This window comes from Argiope bruennichi, chromosome 3 (assembly GCF_947563725.1).
Source record: "Argiope bruennichi chromosome 3, qqArgBrue1.1, whole genome shotgun sequence".
In the NCBI taxonomy this organism is placed as follows: domain Eukaryota; kingdom Metazoa; phylum Arthropoda; class Arachnida; order Araneae; family Araneidae; genus Argiope; species Argiope bruennichi.
Genome location: NC_079153.1, coordinates 66,969,886 through 66,980,720, shown reverse-complemented (window position 1 = coordinate 66,980,720; position 10,835 = coordinate 66,969,886).

Here is a 10,835-nt window from a genome sequence, read left to right as displayed (position 1 = left end):
TAAGCGCCAATCCCATTTATTAATCTTTCCGTCCAGCCCACGAAATCCGATTTCTTTGATATGTTGACAATCAGAGATCTATGTAAACATACGATACGATTGCATGCATCTCAATGCATTGTTTCATGATCTCCAGATAATAATTTATTAAGAGAAAGTAATTTTTGTAATGTATATTGTTAGGATACAATGACTAGCGTAATCTAAACTAAAATTATGTTATCAGTGAATAATGACTGATGCGGCCTGAGCAAACACAGTGACTGGTGTGTTCCAAACGGAAAGTTTAGAGTCAGTCACCAATGACTAGCATAGCCTCTAACGTTCTAAAGGCATTGCAAAAGCAATTGTTATATTTTGCATTTACTTTTTAGAAAAATGATATTTCATATTTATTTCATTTGCAATAATATTTAACTTATTTTTTAATTTAAGTTTTTGTCAATGTAATGGCAACTAGTTGATAAAAGCTATTTTTTTTCCGTGCACGTGCTATTTTTTTTCTCGTGAAGGTTAAATTTTATTTTTATTTCGTGCGATAAATATGGTTGAATTATTTTTTTTAATAAATCATTAAAAAATAGAAATTTAATATGTTGGCTAAACATTAGTATCATTAAAAATAAAATTTTTCGATCTCCAATATTTACATTTGTAATTCAAAATTTTAAGTAAATGGCAACATTGTTACATTTTTTTTTTTTTTTTAGAGAAAGTAGCTGTTGTAACAGTCCAAAAAAAAAAGATTTAAAATTTTTGATTTTAAAAAATGGTTGTTAGCTTCTTGCTTTTGTTAAGGATATCTACTTTATTGCGTAGAATCTGGTATTCAAATAAAGTGAATGACATTAGTAATCAAATAACACAAAACATAAACTTTTTTTTGATATAGATAAAGCACGAGCTTTTGTGACTGTTTAGTAAATGAAATGACGTTTTCGATAGTACGTTAAAGTAATATTTCTGCGTTTATTTCATGATTAAAAAAGCCAAAAATCAGTGAATTAAACAGGAAACATAGCAAAAAATTAATATGAAGGTTTGATCGCTATTTACCTTTTCTTAGCTATTGATTTAAAACCAGCGAAAATATATTCCCTACCACTTTATCATTTACTTAGATGTATCAGTTTAATAATTGATATTTATTTACCTCTGGACATTTAACATGGTCGAGTTGGAAATGTGTGGAGGGGTTCAATAATGATGACGGACCTTTTTTGTATTTTAAAGATTTTATTGTTTCTCCGCTTTTGGGAGTTGGATTGAGCCTTGCCTTTCGGCGTTGCTGCTTCGTCGATGATGTTACAAAGACTGATAGTTTTTTACATATACCGCTAGAGGGCGTTACAAGTGAGAGGCGGGGCAACATGCTTACGTAACATACTCCCGCCTTGAAATTGCACAATTTCAATATTCAGACACTATATGAATTTCACACATCACAATAAATTAGACAGAATTATTATAAAAAATGAATAAATGTAAAAACAAATAAAAATACTGAAATAATTCTTATATATAAATTTACACAAAATAATACTGAAATAATTCTTATATATACATATTTATACAAATGAGTTAAAGTCTCTATATATTATGTACAATCATATACACATATAATATGAATTACTGAACCAATTAATTTTTTGGGAATAAACATATTTGACTAATACCTCTTTTAATAATACCATTCAAAACTCTTATTACAACAACTCTGACTAAACCATCTGAACCTTTTAATAATTCTTGAATTCTACCCAGTCTCGATTTATATAAAGGCAAATCTGGATCTTTGATTACAACCATATCATTAAGATTTACATTATTCTTAGCAAACTGTCATTTGTTTCTAAGATGTAAATTATTCAAATAATTATGTTTCTAATTTTTCCAAACTTGTTGTACTAATTTAGTTAATTTTGCCATTTTGACAAATAATTAATTTCCTCTGAAAATTCAGAAGGTTGCACCTTGCTTACCATGAAGTTGGATGCTACTTCCATTTCCATTATTATTATCTTACCTTTTTTACATTTTGGAAGAACACTTCAAATGATTAATAAATCTGAAAAGATAACTTACAATTTTAGTATAGTTGTTACTTAAATTTAAAATATTACAAATAAAATTATTAGAAATATTAGTTAGTAAATTCAATTCACAAAAAGTTTTAACTTCTTTCATAAAGTCATTATTGATTGCACACACTCGCGATTTGTTGCACAAAAGACTTGTTTTCACTTCACTGGATTTATTTATTGAGCACACATAGATGACTGCACCGTAGTTCTTAACTGAGGCATTGGCGGGATTCTTGATGATAACACATCTTTGAATTTTTAACTGTTGTTAAGTCTGGAAATTCAAAATTTAAGTTTTGATTTATTCCCTAATAATTCAGGATGGTTTGAAACCCATTTGTGAAGTTGCATGCCTCCTTTACTTAAAAGTTCTATTAACTGCTGTTGTAAAGCCTTGGTTTCTGATAAGTTATTTGAACCAGTTAAAATGTCGTCAGCATAAACATCAGTAAGAAGTGCTGCAGATGCTTGAGGAAATTCACTTTTTTCTTTCTCAGCTAATGCCTTGAGTGTTCTGGTGGCTAAAAATGGAGCACATTTTGTTCCATATGTCACAGTCCGTAGTCTGTATGTTTCCACAGGAGCAAATTTATTAGGTTTCCACAGAATTTTTTGCAGGTCTCTATCTGCTTCTGCGATCAAGATTTGGCGATACATTTTCTTTATATCAGCACTAAATGCAAACTGATATGTTCGGAATCTTGGAATGATGCAAAATAGTTCCTGTTGAACTGTACCGCCGTTTAATAAAATGGAATTAAGTGAAACTCCATTGCTAGAATTTGCAGATGCATCAAAAACGACACGCAAGGGTGCTGATGTGCTTTCTGGGCGAAATACGGCATGAGGAGGAATATAATATTCACTATTGGCAATTTCAGGAGAATTTAAAATTCTTTCCATATGATTTAACTGGAAATATTCATCCATGAAAGCCTTGTATTGTATTGCCATTGTTTTATTTTTATCTAATCTTTTCCAAAGTAAATTTAAACGCCTTTCCGCCATTTCCCTTGAATCGCTTAGTGTAGAACGTTTTTCTTCAACTATTGGTAATTTAACAACATACCTTCCGGTACTATCCCTCTTATGAGTGGAAAGAAAATGTTCCTCGCAGTAAGTTTGTTCATATGTTTTTGATTCGACTGAATCATCTGTATTATCACCAGGAAAAGATTCTAAGTTAAAGAAATTTTTAAAAGAATTCTCCAGATTATCATTTTTAAAAATTAATCCAGAAAAGAAATGAGAATTTCTGCCGTTGATTGTTCCAGTTACTAAATATCCGAACACACTATTTTGTAACAAGAGTGAATTATCATATGATCTAAATTTTTCTGCCTTCAATAAATCAAAGAACAACTCGCATCCGAGTAATGCATTAATTTTACTAGGAATATGAAAAGTCTCATCCGCAAGTTTTATCAAACTTGGGAAGTTAACTTTTGAGATATCAATTTCTTTAGAAGGAGTTGAATTCGTTATTTTAGGCATAATTAAAAATGATACAGTTCTGGAAAAATCATTGCCTTCATTAAAAATGGTAGTGGTTAATTTATTTTTAACGAAGAATTCTCCTCCGTTAATACCAGAGATGGATGCATTAACCTTTTCCCGCTTCAAATCTAAAGAATTGGCCAAATCTGCAATTATTATGTTTACCGAACTTCCAGAATCTAACAGGGCTTTTATTTTTATTTTTTGACCAAATGCGTCTTCAATAAATAACTGCGCGGTGCATAGAAGGTTTGAAGATAGTTTCGAGTTACTTGCAAGCGCTGACTCAGCCTCAGGGGTCAGTTTTTGGGGGAACCTCGACGAGCCAGACGGTTCATTGTTTACATAAAGTTGCTCCCCCGCGTCTGGGGGCGTTACCTCTGCTAGGCGCGTACTTAAGAGTTTAGGATCCAGATGTATCAAAGAATTATGGCCTGATTTTTGACAGCTTCGGCAGAGGAATGTGGATTTGCAGGGTGGCTTATGCAATTTCAAACAGTTCTTGCAAATGTTATATTTTTCTAAAAGCTCGATTCTTTTAGTAACACTCAATTTTAAAAATGCAGAGCATCTTTGTAAAGGATGTTCAAATTTACATAAAATACATGGCTTTACATTACTTAGTTTATTCGCATCATGAAGAAAGTTTTTCGGCTTATTTATTGAGCCTTGAAATTCCTTGTGGAATTTGTTACTTGTAGGGTATTTCCCTAATTGATCGAGTACCATCGCTCTTGATTCTAAAAATTGCAAGAGCTCCTTCAATGAAGGAATTTGTTTTGATTGGATGGACATTTCATATGCCTTTCTACTCTCTTTGTCAAGTCTTTCTAATATTATATTTACTAATATAGCACTTGTTAAGTCATTACATTCTAAATTCAAACTTTTTAAACCTCTTAGACTTTTATTTATTGTGTCTGTGATATTTCGTAAGCCTTTTGCGGACTCAAAATTTAATTTTTCTAGTTTTAGCATATTTCGAATGTGAATATCAACAACTACTCGCTTATTTTCAAAGCGTTCTTCGAGAGCAGCAAACAGTGACTCAAATGTATCGTCACTTGTTTCTATAAATTTAGCTTCACCACGGAGGGCAGCTTTTAAATAAAATAACTTTTGATCATTCGTTAATTTGATATTATCGTTTATTAGACACATAAATTGATTTTTGAAATTACTAAATTCTTCCATTTTTCCGTAAAATAACGGTAAGGGAATTTCCGGAAGTTTCGTTTTTAATTGAATATGATTGATATAAGCGTTCAAATTTGAATTTTGATCATTTATATTATGCATTACATTTTCCTTGACATTATAATTAGAGAGTAAGTATTTCAACCTTACCTCTAATTCGTTTCTTTCTTCTTCGATATCCAACATTTCTTGATCGCACTTCTGGCTAAGTGTTTCATCTTCGTCGATTTCTAAATAATCCTTGAATAAAATTTCTAATTCTTGTTTTATTTCTTCCACAATTGCCAGCTTTTGTTGACAGCTTAATATGAACTTATTTTCTTCTTCAACCGTTGAACTACTTTCAACAAACTTTTTAACACTTGTTAGTTTCGCCTTTATCCTTCCACGGATTCTATTTAACTCTTTGGCTTTTTGAGTTTTATTTTTCTCCATAGTTTCGCTAATTCGTCTCCGGATCGCTAGGACCAGATTGGAGAGGTTCAATAATGATGACGGACCTTTTTTGTATTTTAAAGATTTTATTGTTTCTCCGCTTTCGGGAGTTGGATTGAGCCTTGCCTTTCGGCGTTGCTGCTTCGTCGATGATGTTACAAAGACTGATAGTTTTTTACATATACCGCTAGAGGGCGTTACAAGTGAGAGGCGGGGCAACATGCTTACGTAACAATGTGTACAAAGAAAGACGGCATATTTAAGGAGTTGCAACAATCCATATGCGTTAGTATCTAACTTCTCTCCAATTTTTGAGAGTACTAAAGCAGTATTGTACATTGTGCTTCTCGGTGAAATGAAAACAAAATCTTATTATGCATTTTAGACGCTTCTTCTATAGACTGGAATCCAAAGTTTGATGTAAATCTGGAATTTTGGCCATAAGACCACAAACTAAATTTTATTTGTATAAATCGTTCCAGTTCTGCGTTAGAACGTCCACTTACACGTAAATATACAACCAATACATGGTTCCCACTATTGACAAATTTGGAACTTGGGAAATTAAATCTGTTTAACGAGAAAAATAAAAATCCACGGAGGAAATTTGGTTTGCGATCATGGAACCAAAAGATATCTTGTTTATCAGAAATATCAGTTTAGTTTAAAGTCAAACAATTCTATTTTGCATAGTCTGATAATCACGATTCCTTCAACAAAGTATTTTTAGGCATCAGATTATAGTTGATGTTAAAAACATGGTATTTTATATTCTTACATTTGCTCTATTTATTATCTATTTGAAAATTATTAATGGAGTCAAGTACTGTGTCATCATGGTGCCATTAAAAATTTTACTGTCCGTTAATCTATTTTCTAATTGCACGTTGACTCTCGTGGGATTGTAACTTCACTTTCTTATTTCTCATGTAAACTACACAGATATTAAAGAGAATCTCTCTCCCTTTATTTTTAATGGTTTAAAATGTCACACAATAAATATTTGATGAAACAATGAAAAAAAATGAATTTCATTGCAACAAGAAAATCTATTGGTAAAAATAATTTTTTTTAAATTGCCGAAATTCAGAAATAGAGTGAATGATAACTAAATTAATATCAACAAAAAGGTAATTTTTAAAAATTTAAAATGGTGTAAAATCCTTTTGTGGTGTAATATTTTGAAGAGTTATTGCAGGAAAAGAAACGTGCAATCTCCCTTAATTTTTAATATAATAAAATTCTATTGAATTTTCTTTAAAAAAAAATCATTATGAATTGTCCATTCCCATCATCCAGAGAATATCTGTACCAAATTTGATTGCTCGAGATGAAGCGGTCTTCCTGTAAAATGCCGACGCAACACTCGCGCACACATTTTTCTTTATTAGTAGTAAAGATAAAATATGAAATAATAAATTGAAAATATAAAAAAGTTTCACCGAATTTCTTAAACAAATAAAACAAATTAACTTTCTCATGTAATTTATTATTTGTTTATTTAACATCAATTTCTTAGAAATTTGCAGATAAATTATTAGACTGAGTGTAAAATAAACAATATCCTTATTAAAAATTTGAGCCAGATCAGGGCACAAGCAATAAATAATTGTCATCGAAAAAAATTCATGTTTCACTTTCAGAACTATAAATATTAGAGGAAATCCGAAAATTATAAAAATGTATATGCTGACATTTCTCAAATTCAAATTATTATATAGTAGCTATGAAATAATATTTAATATCAAAAAAATGTCAAAATGGAAATCAAGGTGAAAATAATATGGCTGCGTTTTATAAGATTTCAAATAAGTGAGAAGAGTTCTAATAATATTATTATATTTTATTTGTGCATAAAAAAAAATAATGTTTTTTTTGTTTGTTTGTTTGGTTTTTATCATGTGAGAACATGTTTTTGTTTCCAAACTTTGTTTGCCAGCTAGAAAAATTGAAAATGAAAGTTTAAAAAAATTATTATTATTATTATTATATATATATATATATATATATATAGAGAGAGAGAGAGAGAGAGAAAGAAAAAGAGAGAGAGGGACAGAGACCGATAGAGAAGTCTCGTGATTGTTTCAAACCGGTAAATGACAAATTAAAACAAATAATAACAAAATAATAATAATAATATCACATGATAACTTAAAATTTGCGATTGTAGATTTAATTTTTAATTTGTTTTGAATTCTTCCATATAGATAAGGAACTTAAACATTTGTCCACTTCTTTCGACTAAGAATATAAACTAATATTATAATTATAAGGCTTCAACTCATCTTAAGCGAATGAATATTATTAGATGATAGTGAATAATGAAAAATAAGTAAATAATGAAAAGGAATCCATTTATGAGTTAATAGCCTTTAATGAGAATGAAATGAATATGACCTTTCCGTATTTGCATCGATGTAACTAGCATTTCTAGTTGAATAATGTCATTGTCATTTCTGAAAATATATAATTCAAATGCACTAGAACATTAACGTCTGAAATGGAAATCTTGAAACCTTCTTTCTCAGGGATAGTTAGGAAGCTAGATTAAGAATTTAATATATTCAGACAAATAAATGCAACAGAATTAATTAATTAATTGCAACCGAGTGTGCGCAAAGTACATCATTAATAAATTATCTCATAGCTCTCTTTAGCATTTTCCTCTGTAATTCATTTTGTTGTTGTTGTTGTTTTTTGTTATTGAAGTATCAAAAGACGTAAAATCTATATCATCTTGCAATATATATACAAATTAATTTTCGAAAATTTACTTTACTAAATTAAAACGCTCTAATCTTTAAAAAAAACATACTGATGCTTGGAGTACAACACAAAAATGTAAAACTATATAAAAAACATTAAAGAAAAAAAACTGCATTAATAATCAAAATGCACCCAAAAGAATTTCAGTATGATTTTTGACTCGACTATTGCTTTTGAATTTTATTGGTATTTTCTTTTTTTTAAAAAATTAAATTTAGAATTTCGACATGTGTTCTTTTTTTTTTTTTTTTTTTTTTTCACTGCGATACTTAATTTTATTTTTTACGCAAATAAACTTTAATAATCAAAAGAAAATATTAAAAAGTGTTCTTCCATTGCTTAATTGCTTTAAATTGTTTCAAATTTAGCAGCTTTGGCAAACATTTCGAGTGATATTATAAATATATCTATATTTGTATGTAATCTGCCATACATATTTATTCGCATTTTATATATGCCACCAGAAATATCAAATGTTTTTAAAAATATAAATTATATTATTATTTATATAATTTGTGCTTCTTGTATCTGCATAAATTAATATGTCTCATGAGACCTTTCATACAATTATAAGAATGCATTGCCTCTTTTGGTAAAATATTACTCAAAACGATGTAACATCATTAAAAATCCTGTGTCCCTTTCCTTTTACTTTTGATTTGTAACAGGGTATTAAAAAAAGCTAAAAGTAACTATACTTATAATAAAGCTCACACTGAAATAATCCCTTGACTTACCGAATGGTAATAATCTTGAGAGTATCTTCATTATGTTTCAGAAGAAATGATTAATGGCTTTGAAATGCATGTGTTATCTTTCCTTTTTAATAAAAATATTTGTTGCTTGTCTTTGAATGTAGAAATCGTAACCATCATCTCGTAGCTTTTTATTGTTAAATCTGTTTCCCTTTTCTTAGGCTGTCCTCAGACGGTAACAGACTTTCTTCGCAAATTTTGTTCGCTCTTTATAAAGAGGAAGCACAATCTTTATACACGAGTCCTATGCTATTTTACTTAATTTGCCTTGAAGTTGAGAGGTCACGAATTTCAAATACAGATTATGATTCTTATGAGTGGTACAATTATTCTGGCAAAAGGTCCTTTATTTTACTTAAAAACTGGTGCAAGGGGTCTAATTGCAGAGGCAATCAAATTTCATTTCCCTTCAAATGCAATCTGGATATCAATGGCGACGAATTCATTCCCATACCTTACCATATAACCACGTGTGTTGTCTCCAAATTTCTTACTGATGCCGGATTTTTAAAAATCCATGAATAGTTGTGAATAGTTTCAAAAAAAAAAACAGTAGACTTTTTTTCCCCGAATTTCTAATCGAGGAAACCCATAGCATTCTTTACATTTGCAAAAAATTTTCTCATTTCGTCGTATCTATCATCGTATCTTTTCCGCTGTCTATATTGTACATGAAAGAACGATTGTAAATTCTTGCTCTTACACAAAAACTTATTCACATCAGACTTGAAGCACATATGAATTCCTGCTCGTTCTTGCAATCTATATTTGAGAATTCTCTTTGGTAGGTGACTACTCTAAAAAAATCAATTTTGACAGATTTTAAAAAAATTTCTGTATTTCTGAAATATTTCATTTTTAAAACTATTTGAATTTAATATTCTTTTTAATTACAATCATTCTAATTTTGAATTTTTATATTCATTTTATATAGTTTTCATTGTAAGAGCGTGCATTCATTCCTTTAGCATTACACGTCATCGAAGTACAATCGGAACAAAATAGAATGTGTTGTTAATCAAGAATGCCTTCGCGCTGAATACTCAAAGAAAAACACACGCACACTGAACACACACACACAAGTATGAAGCATCCCAAATTAATACAACGAAATCGAATAGCCCCAATCTTAGAAATAAGGTAGAAAGGAAAGGCAACAAAAAAGGAAGAATCCGTTGGAAATTATTTCATTAAAAATTCCTCACTTCAAGACGATGAAATTTCTAATATTCTTCAGAATGTTGTTGTTAAAGGTTTTGTGGGGCGGGGGCTTCCATTTGTATTGGAAGGTTTTTATAAAAATAAACATATGATTTATATTTTTCATGTTTCCTTTTGCGTCGACATTATTATTTCTTTTCTGGATTATTTCTTCCTTTTCCGTTATTTCTTTTCGTTTTGGATTATTTCTTTTCGAATAATTATGTATTGTAAAAGTATTGTTAACTTTCAAGAAAATGAACTAATCAAGAAAACCTTTTATGAATTTTGAATTCAGTTATTTTATGTTATTAAGTATTATTTTACATATTTTATTGCCATCCAAGATTAGGCATTTATAAATTACTATAGCCCTGCCTGATTAATCCATTTTTATTGTTATTGAAATATCTTATAAGTATTGAAAATAATCCAGAAAATTAAGTGTCCTGTTATGTTAGAACTTAATTCAAAGTATGAGAAAAAAAAAAAATAGTGTCAGTATTTAAATAAGAGAGAATTAAAGGGGGGGGGGATTTTAACGAGCTAATTAATACTTAATTGGTTTTAATTAAATATATAATTATGAATTATAACAAGTTATTTTGATACTAAATTCGAGAAATTGTGCCCCCCCCCCGTCAGATTAATCTTGTCCCACACAATAGGTAAACTTCTGCCGCCGCCTTTGACTTTATTTATTGATAAAACTTTCAATACATATAAAAGTATTAACATCCTGAAATGCTTCCTAATACAAAGCTAGATTCGAAGATTTATCTTATTTATTTTAGAAGATTTCTACAAATTTTCCTTTTAATTCATTAATGTTATTTAGATACTTGTCTTAATAAATATTGTAAGATGTGTTTTTGCTTTTTAAATGTCGTGTTGTAATCTC